Source organism: Nanorana parkeri, unplaced genomic scaffold (assembly GCF_000935625.1).
Source record: "Nanorana parkeri isolate BGI_ZX_2015 unplaced genomic scaffold, ASM93562v1 scaffold311, whole genome shotgun sequence".
NCBI classification, from domain to species: Eukaryota; Metazoa; Chordata; class Amphibia; order Anura; family Dicroglossidae; genus Nanorana; species Nanorana parkeri.
Window position 1 is genome coordinate 214,913 of NW_017306579.1, and position 13,315 is coordinate 228,227.

The following is a 13,315-nucleotide window of genomic DNA, read 5'->3' on the forward strand; positions in this document are numbered from 1 at the left end:
CATGTTCCTTTAGGCTATACCCAATATTCAGCGCCATTTAGCCACAACTATTTTCGGCACAGTATTTTGGGAGGCATGCAATACGTTTGGTATTACTTGGCTTGTGGATTTTTAGCAATTTATTAACAGTGATTGACATTATTTCTCAAACCAACAACAAAACCAATGTTTTAGTGTGAGAAAAAAAAGAGCAGCAATTCATTGCTTGGCTGCTGGTTTGCTGCACCCCTTGTGCTCTGCCCTGAAATGAAAATCTCCTAATTGCTGTGTCATGACTTTTATAATAAATGCCAGAGATGAGTCAGTTGAGAATACAGAGACCAGCTGAGGGTGTCTGCAGTAACTGCTCTTTTGTCTGCTTTTGCAAAAGAGGTCACTGGCTGAGCTCTGCTACCCAGGGAATTTATTGCCATCAGATAAGACTTAAGTCAATACAATAAAGAGCGCTGGCAAAGACAACAGATGGAACTGTAGTTTTTTCTCTTACGCTGTCTGCTTTTTAAAAAATAGGAGTGTATTTAAGGATTTAAGCTTTACATACATGCTTAAAAAAAGTTAGTCTGTTATGCTACTGATTTAAATGCCCAGGTTAATAATAAATGTAATATTTTTTTAATTAAAAATGTTTGTAAAAATGTACAGGGATCAGAGTTGGACAGATGTCCTCTTAAGAATGACAGTTTATGCAACATCTGCTTGGCTTTGACAGACCTATCGAGATTCAGTGAAAAGATGGATATGGTGCATGTACAGTAAATGCTCCACAGAAAAGGAAATAATTGGCTTTTGGTTGTCATTGTAGAAATGGTTTTGTGTAAAGTAACAATGACAGCAGTACTCATGACTAAACTTTTTCATAGTCTGATTGTCAGACTGCATCCATCCATCCAAACAGCATCCATGCTTTACAAACACCACAAGGGAGCCAATCAGAAAACAGCTGGCATAAAGACAGTACTGATTTAATTGGAAGCCAATTGATATAACCCTATCTTGCACTGATATAAGAACAGTAAGGCAAAACTTTTAGCCTACCCCCAAGTTTTAGAGATGGATCAAGCAGGACAATTTTAGTAATAAAGGTTTAAATAACAAAAACTAAAACTACCACGTACAAGGCAAGGAAAAGGCGTGGGTTAACACTTTTTAATTTTAATTTATATTCATGTTTCCATTATGGCCTTGTCTCATATTGCTGCAAGGCAGATGCTAACCACTACACCACTGAGCTGCCCTCCAGAAGGATGGTGTCGGCATTAATTCAGAGGTAATTTGAAGATCTACAGCTGAGTGATACACAAATAAGAAACATTTGTGTTACTAGTTATGGTACTTGAATGCATTTTTAAGATTTAACTCCTGAGTTTAGTGTCACTTTAAAATCTGGCTTTGTAAGACCAATCAATGACACATGTATACATACATTTCTGTTGTAGCTTCCCTACAATCTACCATAGTATATCTATTCTATGGCTGTCTCACAGAATACCCTGCTGTGCATACATAGTTTCTCATGACATCCACATTTCTTAGATAAGTCAGATGCTGCACACCCATGGCCATCTCCTGAAATGTCCTGTATGCACATGTCTTATGTGTGATCTGTGTGGTCTCATTCTTTGTCTGGCACGAATGACTGGTGAAATTCCATTCCATTCTTTATCACTGCCCTCCTTGTAGTGTATTGAACTAGGCAAGTGGCCTATTTCAAGTGACAACTTGATAGATAAGAAAGTGAGGAGTCTGGTGTGATTGACAGCTAAGATTTCTCACATGGAACCCCAGTGGCCTAAATATCTTATTTTGTTTGTTAATGTGTATGCTTCCTGATGCTTGTGTAAATGTGTTTGTATTTTTATCTCAGCATCTGCTTTGGTAAGGAAATGGCCCCTGGCATTCCTAGTGAAACTGGTAAACATGCAAGCATGAGGTAAAAAGAGCATTCAAAAAAAGAGCACAGTAAGTCTGAAAATGTCATTCTTCAAAGAACAAAAAGAAAGTGCATTTGTGGCCCAGTGATTGATCTGTCAGATGTTTGCTGGCCTGTCTGTGCATTTGTTGCTTACCATACATTGCTCTGGTCTGCTCTAAATTGATCCTCTTCACAGTGACTTGTTATTAGTGTTATTGTTTGGAAAAAAAAGAAAGATAGTTTGGGATATGTCATTATTTAATTTCTACAAATGTGTGAAAGTCTTAATCTTTCAGAAAACAATGTTTTTAATACGTTTTCTTCACTACTAAACATAGCTATAGATTTAACCTTAGAATGGAGTCAAAATCTGCATTATAAGGAATCCCTCAGCGTTGGTTCTAATCTGTACCACCATGATTACACTGCCATGAAGAGCCATTATCAGTTTCTATGCTTTATAATTGTAAGCTGTTTCTATTATGTCGAATATAGCTCCTACAATAGACATAAAGTGTACCTGCTATTTAAACAATATATCTTTTTAATTTTAATTTGTATGCATTTTTTTAATTGATGACCTCATTGGTTATAAACTAAATGCTTCAAAAAATGTCAAGACACAAGTTGAAATCAATACTATTAATATTTTCAGCTATACAGTGCAACAGTCTTCTGCATAGTGCAGGATTGAATTTTCTGAAGACTTACATTGATGTTGGAGAGGTTGGAACAGATTAAACGTTATTGCCTATTTCTCTACCCCAGTTTTGCCTGCTGTAATATTACGTAGTAGTTCTGACACGATTATGAAAGAGACTTGTCTATGTACATGTAATGTAAAGTTCACCTTATAATATATAGAGTGAATGTTCTATTAATCACCTTTTCCTTTGAAAGTACAGAAATTAGTGTATATCAGGGAGCATTTTATTACTTGGCAAATGTGCATAATACTTAGGGCAAATGGCTTCCAGCGAATGTGCTGCTGAATCTTTTATAAATATGTCTTTTTGTGTTAGGCTCCATTCACACAGGAGCGGTTGTTCGCACATATTCGGCCGGCCGAATACGCGCGAAGCCGCTCTAAACAGAAAAAACAATGCACTTTAATGTGCATTGCTCAGACTTTTGTTGTGGACGCGCAGTTTCGTACCCACAAAATAGTCCAAGCGTGAATTTTTGCCGGATTCCGCACATTCGCAATTTTAGCATTTGCATTGCCGTGCGGTCTTACGCATGGAAAAACGTGCGGGAAACGCAAAGGCTATATGTGAATGGAGCCTCAGAGGTGTTATTTTTCTCAATTACAATAAAGTAATTGTTATTTATTTCCTCCCTATTTATTTTTCTTTCAAAAGTGTTAGACAAATGTTATAGGGAGCCTCTGTGTCTGAAACTGACTGAGAAGCTGCAAATAAAAAAATATTTTTTTGGCTTCAGCCTAACAGTGGAATAGAAAACTTTATTTTAGAACTTTTACAAAAGAGAATACACAAAGGGCATTGTTTTTGTCCAACAACAGTACAATAATCTAGCTGGTAGTAGAAAAATAGGCAATGTATGAATTTGACTGACACACAGCAAAAATGATTTTTTTTTGTTTCCATGCTGACTAATACAACTGATGAACTGCAGATTTTACAGTGATGTGTGGTTCATATCTGTAGGCCAGCAGCAGCAAATTAGAAAATAAAATGTGCTCTGAGTCATATTTTAAGATCAGCTATAGAGCTCTGGGCTTTATAATCGCATGCATGCAAGCAAGCAGGAAACTATCCATGAATCTCTTATCCCTGTCCCTGTCAATTCCATTTTTTCTTTTGTCCTTACTCTGACCCTTGGTAACTAACAGACCCTAAAACTGACCCTGCTTAACACCTGCTGTGTTTGTGTATAATATTAACCGATATCCCCCAGTCTTTAAATATGAAAGGAGAAGTAGTGAAAGCTAGGAAAACTACCAAAAGCAGTGAATGATGCTGTAATAACCTTTGTGATGTCTCCTTCACGCACCAATGTACCAGAGAATACACCGGTTTCTGGAACAACTGATGGATAGCATCACAGTATAGAATTTAGATGATATGTTGTCCGCACACCATTCAGCTCCAGAATATCATCTTCATTGGTATTCATTCAACATGACATACAAATGCAACGTTTTGGAACCTCTCAGGGTCCCTCCGACCAAAATGTCATGCTGAAGAAATACCAATAAACATGATGTTCTGAAGCTGAATGGTATGTGGACAAAATATCCTTTAAATTATGCTGTAATAAAGCACTGTTGTACACTACTCAAGTACTAAGGATCATAATGAGCAAGACTTCAAAGTAATGTGTGACTAAACCTGGCCATGCACCAGTAGAATTCCAATTGAAACAACCTGTTTTTGGACTTTTTGCTCAATTTGCAAATAGTTAATGAGGTCGAATCAGCGACACAGGAGATGTGACTGACTAGGAAGACCACTGGTAAAACAGTTTACCGGTGATCTGCCCACTAAGTCATATCTCCTGTGTTGCTAAGATCTAGAGTGGGGATTCCTATTGGGTCTTTTATGGTGGGAGTTGCATGTGAACATTTTTCTGTTTGTGTTATAATAAAGATTTTTAGCAGAGTTACACTATGTGCTGTCTTTTCTGTTATATCTGAGTATCATCGTATCCACGGAGGAGGTTGAAGTTTCACAGCTTGGCGACAACTGGAATATTACCCCTGTTGGTTAGGGGGAGCAATTGGGACCATACTAAAGTATTTTAGTTATGGTCAATGATATATGGTGAGCAAGAGCACATGCACTTGTGAGCACTGGATCAACACTGTATGTATGTTTAAGAACACCGAAGGTGATAACGCTTTAGAGATATAATTTATTGTTTAGTCTGGTCACTGATTGAAAACACTTGCATTGATGGATTTTATTATTTATTGTAATTTGAGATCACGTTGGACACTAAAAGTGTTTTTGTTCACAGACACTGAAAGTTTGTTATGCACAATGTTATAAGAGTATACACTCTTATATACTATTAGGGGTTACAATGCTACACTAGTATTTGTAATATTCTAAAAATCATTAAAAAAGCACTGTAATTAGTAGTGGTGAAGGCGTTGGGCAGCATTATTCCTGTACTGAGGTCCTAAGAATCTGTAAAGTAGAAAGCAATATAACAAATGGTGAAGGCTCAGAGCAGTACTGAGAAATATGTAGCTCCATGTATACCTAGAAACTGGTGAAATGCAACATTTCTATATGGAGGGGTTGTATCTGATCCCATAACCCATTTTGCTTGGCTTTTTGAGATGGTATAAAGGCACCAGGAAGGCTGCACAGTTTGGGCCGAATCTTAGATCAGGTAAAGTTATTTAGTCATCTCTAATAATGATGATGTTCCTAAACCTGCATTTGAATAGTCCTTAGCATCCAGCTTCCACAGTGACAGTTGTTAGCAAAAGCTGGGACCAGTTAAAATACACAACATGAAGTGAGAGGAAATATCTTCCTTCTCAGTATGGGACCTGTATGTTCTCACCATCTCAATTTTTTCAGTGAATAAATATGTTCCTAATGAACAACCATTTCACCTGTAGCTACATGTGTTAGGTCAACGCTGACACAGAAGTTCACAGTGGTAAAGTTATATAGAGCCAACAATTTCTAGAATTACTTCAAAATTGTTTGAGGTGCTTTAGGCTTTGTCTTTAATTTTTTTTAGCTTGCTAACAATGTTTCCACATAAGGTTGTAGCGCGCTCTCTCTCAGAATGCTGTCTCAGGCCCAGGCCAGAGCAGCATCATGCTCCAGCCTTCCCCTTTTATCTCACATGGAGAATCAATCATTAATCAATTGAACAATCCAGGTGAGAGACAAAAGATCTGAAATGGATTACCCAGACCCCAAATCTACCGAAAACCTGGTCTGAGTTCCACTCGTCTTGTATATATGATAGAAAGCGAGGGGAAATATATCGCCCCTCGATGACTTCCCCTTTCCTTATGTTACAATATATATATATATACAGTATATATGTATTTTAAAGTGATACTTTCAGTGTCACAAATGTTCTGTGTTTGGTGTACTTCAGTTGCCTTGAACATCCTGTAAGACTCCATGCTGTGCGAAGAGCAGCTGAAGGCTCCTAGTGAACACAACTGCAGTCAGTCTAAAGGTGCCCATACACTGCACGATTCTCGTACGAGAATCGCGGGAAATCCCGCGATCGTACGAGAATCGTGCAGTGTATGGAATGCGTGCGACCGTTTCTACTGTACGGTCGCACGTCTTCCATCGAACCAGCATGTTTGAAAACCCGCCGGGAATCGTACGATTCTCGGCGAGTTGATGGCCTGCTGGTTCGACGACTGCCGAACGGGCCGGTGTGCGCACGCGCACACTGCCCGTTTGCAGTCAGCGTAAGCCCGCCCCTCATTACAGTCATCGCAAGCCCGCCCCTCAGGGGGCGTGGCTTGCGATGATCGAGAGTGCGATCTGCCCGTCCAAGATGGGCAGATCGTACGTTTTTTAAATCCCTTTACAACCATCGCAAGACTAAGGTCTTGCGATGGTTGTACAGTGTATGGCCACCTTCAGACAGATATAGATGGTGGTGCAGATACGTTTAGTAAATATTCACTTCAGATGCCCTGTTGCTAAAAAAAAGTTTCATCCAGGAAGGAAAACAGTTTCTATTGTCAAAATAATTTACTGAAATCTTATGTTCTGTGAAACGTTCTAAACAATTCAAGAATTAATGTAAAAAACATCATAGTTATCATTTTCATTTGACTGTACTGATTGAAGATAAAAACAATGGGAGGAATTTATCAAAACTGGAGCAGACAAAATCTGGAGCAGCTGTGCACGGCAACCAATCAGCTTTTCTCTTTAGTTTGTTCAGTTAAGATTTAAAAATGAAAGAGAGAAGCTGATTGGTTGCCATGCACAGCTGATCCAGATTTTGTCTGCTCCAGTATTGATAATACCGCTCAATGTGTGTATTACTATGTATTTTACAAATAGTTAAAAGAATAAAAAATAATGATTACTTGAAAGAAGGCTACTAAAGCTGCATCCTAATTTTAAAATGGCATGTCTCAGAAAATTACAGCACTGCACATAGTCTATAAATACATCCTTAGTTCCTTTATATATAGAACAAAATGCATACCGTATATACTCGAGTATAAGCCGTCCCGAATATAAGCTGAGGTACCTAATTTTACCACAAAAAATTGGGAAAAAATATTGACCCGAATATAAGCCGAGGGTGGATCTGACTCGAATATAAGCTGAGGGGGGGCACTATTCAGCACAAAAAATGGGCTGAAAAACTCGGCTTATACTCGAGTATATACGGTACATTCAATTTATTTTATGAAAACATTGGTTTACTGGTTAATTATATATTCAATTAATGAAAACAATTACTTTAATGTAGGAATCCATTGGCATATGTATACTTAGAGCTGAACGGATAAGTACATTTCGTCTAAATACAAGAGGTGTGTGAAGTTGTTGAATATCGAATCTTGGTGTGCTTTGTGTAATTCTTCCAGATCTGTGCAATAATCCAGTGTAAAACTTTGCCTCTGTGCAGAAGCGTCCTGTATTAAAGACTGATCACTTCTGCGCTCTCTCCTTGTGCAGGATGACTGGTCTTGTATCCACCTCCTCCTGTAGTTTTCTGCAGGGAGCCTGTAGTAGGTGGGGCCTGATGGGCTGCTCCCTGCACAGGCTATGTACAGCACAGTGATGATGTCACTGCTACTTTTACAAGGAACAAAATGGGTTGCAAAGACATTTGGTGTTCACAAAGTTCACTTCTATAGTTTGTGGCTATTGAGGAAAATATTTAAATGAAGGTTTTGGTACCCAGAGTTCAGCTGTAAAACTGTTTTGATAGAGTAGGTAAGGGTTAAAACCCCTGTCAGTTTATTTGTTATGTCTGTGTTCCATTGAGGACATTTCTGTTCACTTGAGAGTGAGGGGAAAGTGAGAGGAAATATCTACTGAGTAGGGGAATTCAACTCTTCGAAATTTCTCTCCAGAACTTCTCCATTGGAAGACATCTCCTCTGGAAACTCGTAACAACTATAAAACTTTGGTTTCCCGTCAGTTTTTGTCTCGGTAACAGTGGTCACCAGGTAACACAGAGATAATTAATCTACCCAGCGGGGAGATATCACTAAAACCCTTCTCTACTCCATCCTATACATACACTTTAATAGGAGTCCCTGATATATCTAACCCATCAATGCAGGGAGAAGTTGCTGCCTTCTGTAGACCTCTGTAAACAGCTGACAAATGCTCCACTAAAAGAAACAAATGCTCCACTATTGTTTATATACCTCTGGAATCAGTGACGTGCCGTGCCTTCTGCGCTCGATGAGGCATCTCCATGCCCGCCGAAGCCCCGCCCCGTCCCGCTGAAGTGGGGAGGAGGAAGGGAGGAGACGGGGAGGAGCCTCCCTGTCCCTCACCTGCTCGTCACTGGTGAGGCATCGAGATTGATATCCTCACTGTTTTTTTTCTTTATTTTGCTTGGACAGCTTGGACCAATGGCGCTTTGCCATTGGTCCAAGCCCTCCACAGAGCTCACGCCTCTAACGCATCTGTGACAGCTCTTGCCTCAGCAAGTTAGGTTACACAAGCAGTGGGGAAGCCCTCTGCTGTGAAACCTAACTACCTGTCAAAAGCTGGATGCAGCGGAAAAAAGTCTTCGATTGTCAGATAACAAATATTATGTCCATAAAGACAAAATTGGTACCCTCCTACCCACTAAACTATCCCCTAAACCTAGAGTTTATACGTTCCCTAAAATTCGATGTACCTCTGGCGCATACTCATTACATCCAGCAATTGTTCTTCAGGAGTTTCACTTGTTTTTCACTAAACTCTATCAAGTTAACACTACAGTTTCATCCGATTCATTGAGATAATTTCTCAGTGAGGTTCACCTTCCATCCTTGTCACTTCACCATTCCATGATTATGGAAGCACCCATCTCGGCACTGGAAATTAAACAAGCTATCAAGCAGGCAAAATTGTCATCTGCTCCAGGTCCGGATGGTCTGCCTGCCTTATATTATAAGAAGTTTTCGGATGTCTTGGTGCCTCACTTGGAGAGATTCTTTAATGAAGTGAGACGGGAGAGTCGCTTACACACAGATTTAAATAGGGCTTATCTTACAGTTCTCCCTTAACCCAACAAGGACCTGGGGGAAATCTCCAACTATAGACCGATCTCCTTGATAAACAATGATTTAAAACTCCTAACTAAAATTCTTGCTAATCGATTGAGCTCCTTCCTACCATCCTATATTCATAAGGATCAAGTGGGCTTCATTAGGGGTAGGCAAGGCCTTGATCAAATTAGAAGGGCCATTGATATTATCACTTTGTTGCAGTCAGGGTGGGATGGAGGGCAATCACAATCTGGGCTTCTGTTGTCTATAGACTTACAAAAAGCCTTTGATTCAGTGTCTTGGCAATACCTTTTCCAGCTGCTTGAGAGATGGGGTTTTGGCCCCCTCTTTCTGAATACGTTGCGGGCCTTATACACCACTCCGTCAGCACAAATTAGGCTACAGGGCCACATCTCTGATTCCATAGCTATCTCTAAAGGCACACGTCAAGGCTGTCCACTTTCCCCAATGCTTTTTGCATTAGCGATAGAACCCCTAGCGATTGCGATCCATGCTAATGTTAATATTAAGGGAGTGGCTTGTGTTAGGCAGGAGCATAAGTGTGCTTTATTTGCGGATGACTTGCTCCTGTTTGTCACTTCACCCTTGACCATACTTCCTAATGTCCTGTCATTGTTGACTCAATTTGCTGGGGTATCTGGATTGCGGGTCAATGCATCCAAATCATTGGCTCTTAATATCAATATCCCCTAGGAATTGTCTCGGTTGTCGGAACATTTTGATTTTACTTGGTCCACGGAGGCTTTGCAATATCTAAGGATTAAACTTACACCTGTCTTTTTACAACTATATAAGAAAAACGATATACCCCTGTTTCACCAACTCCAGGAGGACATGTCTCGAAGGGACTCCTGTAATTTGTCATGGCTGGGTCGCATTCATGCATTCAAAATGACGCTGCTCCCCAAGATCCTATATTACTTTCGGGCTCTACCCATAGCTATACATAAGCCAGATCTTTTGAAATTTCAATCTTTAATTATTAAATTTGTTTGGCATGGAAAACATCCTAGACTCTCGAAAAATGTACTGCACCGTTCTAAACGGACAGGGGGTTTGGGTGTTCCCAATCTCTTGCAATACTACAAGGCAGCGCGGGTGGCTCAGCTTTCCTCTGTGTATGACCAGGGATACACACCAGATTGGATCCTAATGGAATCTCTCTCTGCCTCGGGTACACCAATTGATGCCTTGAAGTGGATGTCCCTGAGGCAGAGGCCGGTCATTATGGCCCCGACCTTGTCTTGTTCTATGATGGTATGGGACTCATTCCGAAGGGGAGGTGGGCTGGTGTCGCCTCACACTCCTCTGGCTCCCGTCTTCCATAATCCTAATTTCCCCCCAGGGGGATCTCCTGGAGCATTCCATTGGTGGCAAGACAAAGGTCTGTACCGCATTGCACAATTCTTTAAAGGTCGCAAGCCACTTACTTTGACCTACTGTCGGGATGTTTTGCACATGCCATGTTCGGAATACTTTCACTACAGACAATTGTTACACTTTTTAGGTTCTTTGAAAACACCTAATGTGATGTCTCCCTTTAAAACAACCTACGAACATTGGTGTCTTGGAGCCGGGGGCCAGAGGGGGGGAGTTTAGCTGCTCTATTCCCTCCTGGTAGACTTTGAAAGTAAATTACCCTAAAGTATATGTTAGCTTGGGAACAAGACCTGGAAACGGTTATTCCTCTGGATGTCTGGCATCAATGTTGTTCCCGTGTGTCATCAGATCTACTTGATATCTCACTAATAGAAGCTAATTATAAGGTTTTATCTAGGTGGTATATGGTTCCTGCCAGACTAGCCAGAATATACCCAGAGGTTTCTCCCCATTGTTTTAGGGGATGTGCTCACTCGGGCACGATATATCACATATGGTGGGAATGCCCCAAATTGAGACCTTTTTGGAACCGGCTTTATGCTCTAATATTTAGGGTTACTGGGGTGAGAGTCCCACGAGATCCCCAATATGTGTTGCTGAATTGCCCGATTCCAGTTCTGGATAAATTAATCACTTTCTTTTTGTTGGCAGCCAAAATAACCATAGCTAGGGCTTGGAAAACGCCAACAATTTCATTCCACTTGGTCAAACAAAAAATTTTGTGGATTATGGTCCATGAGAAACTTCACAGCTTCCTCCAAGATACTAAAAAATGCTTTGAACTGACCTGGACCCCCTGGTTGTTATATACAGGGGTGCTGGAAAACTGGGCTATTTGGTCGGGGATGGAGCTACTCTTTTCGGACTCTTAAGCTGTTCTGCTTCCTTTAGTGTCTATTTCCTTTTCCTCTTTTTGTCTGTTTTTCTTTTCTTTATGCTCACACACGTGAGCTGTTTAGTACATTGATGTTGGACAGAAAGTCTTCTATTTATATAGATATGGAGGAGATCATAACAAATGTTTGCTTCAGACATAGATGGATCCCTATGCCAGATATTCCTCTCAGACTGTTTTGATTTTTGTTTTTGCTGATGGGGGATAAATTGGCAAGAATAGGTGGATAGATATGTACTACTTGACTATGCTAATGTGGAGAATCTGAAATGCAATTGTATGCTATACTGATTGTGCATCATGTGCTATTTTATTGTTTTATTCTACTTTGGAAAATTAATAAAATACTTTGAAAGATAAAAAATATAGTGCAATGTGTTTTTTTTTTAAAGCTTTACTAACTGTGTAAGTTCTGCTGTGAAAGAAATATGTAGATTTTTAATTGAACGGGGAAATAGAAAAGCTACTCAATATACAACTGAGAAAAGCCTCAAAGGACAGAATCACCTGTGGTCTATCCCAGAATGAAGGTATTCCCTGACTTCAAACTAACTTCAAAGAAAAGCGAAGACCTCCATTGCTGAGCTCTCCAACTAAGAATGCTTATTGCCAACTGTCATGCTGATGCTTTGGCTTCAATGCTTTCTGGGTTACTGACCACAAGTATACCGATAAAAAGTACTACTTTTCACTGACTTCCGTGTGCTGCATGCTTGTTCCCTGCCAATGACTCAAAGACATTAAAACCAGACAGTTAGTCAACCAGCATTTTCAGAAATGCAGCAATGGCATCTACTCTCTCATGGGAGTTATATTATAAAGTTGACAGACAGACACCATTCAAAATGCATGTTCATGGTCACTGGATACTAAATTTGCTCACTGGTTTCTTATAGGGTACTGTTATTGGAAAAATGCATTCACCATTGCAATGTTTTTGTCATATGTGGGGATGCACAAATACCAAGTACCATACTTGGTACAAGTACAGATACTTTCCCAGCTACTAAACTGGACAAAAACTCAAAAGTTAGGAGGCAGCTGTAATTTTTAAGGAGCTTTGGCTACGGAGCTCCTGGGATTTGTGCATCCCTGTTTTATTGTATGATTTATATTGGTATCTAACCTGGTATCTGTACATCCCTAGTCACATGTAGATGAAATAATTTCTTATGGGAGGCATTTTGGTACCGAGTACGAGTACCGATAATTTTTTTTCGGTACTCGCCGATACCAATTACCGAGTAACGGAAGTCCCATTCAGAAAGCCAGGTGGCGTGTAATGACTCGCCACCTGGCTTCCTGATTAGCCGGGAAGCCAGGCAGCGTGTAAAGAGTCGCCACCCGGCTTCCCGATTATAACAAAAAAGTCCCCTCTTACCTTAGTATGTGCAGCCTGTCATCCCCCGTGGCCTCTCCATCGAGAACACGGCCTTCGTCCGGTACCCAGCCAGAGCCGTCTAGCCGGCCAATCGGGAAGCCGGGCGCCGTGTAATAACACGACGCCCTGCTTTCTGATTGGCCGGGAGGCCGGCTCCATGCTCTCTTGTCATGAGATGACGAGGGAGCATGAAGCCAGCTTCCCGGCCAATCAGAAAGCAGGGCGTCGCGTCATTAGACGGCGCCCGGCTTCCTGATTGGACAGCTTGGGCTGGGTACCGGACGAAGGCCGCATTCTCGCTGGAGAAGCCCCGGGGGATGACAGGCTACACATACTAAGGTAAGGTAACCTTACCTCACGAGGCCAGCTTCCGGTCAATCGCGAAACCGGGCAGCGTGTAATGACGCGCTGCCCGGCTTCCTGATACCAGAAGTACTCGTGCTAGGCATCGGAGCATTTGGGCGAGTACGAGTACTTGCCCAAATACTCGGAATCGGCACCGATATCGATACTAGTATCGGTATCGGTGCATCC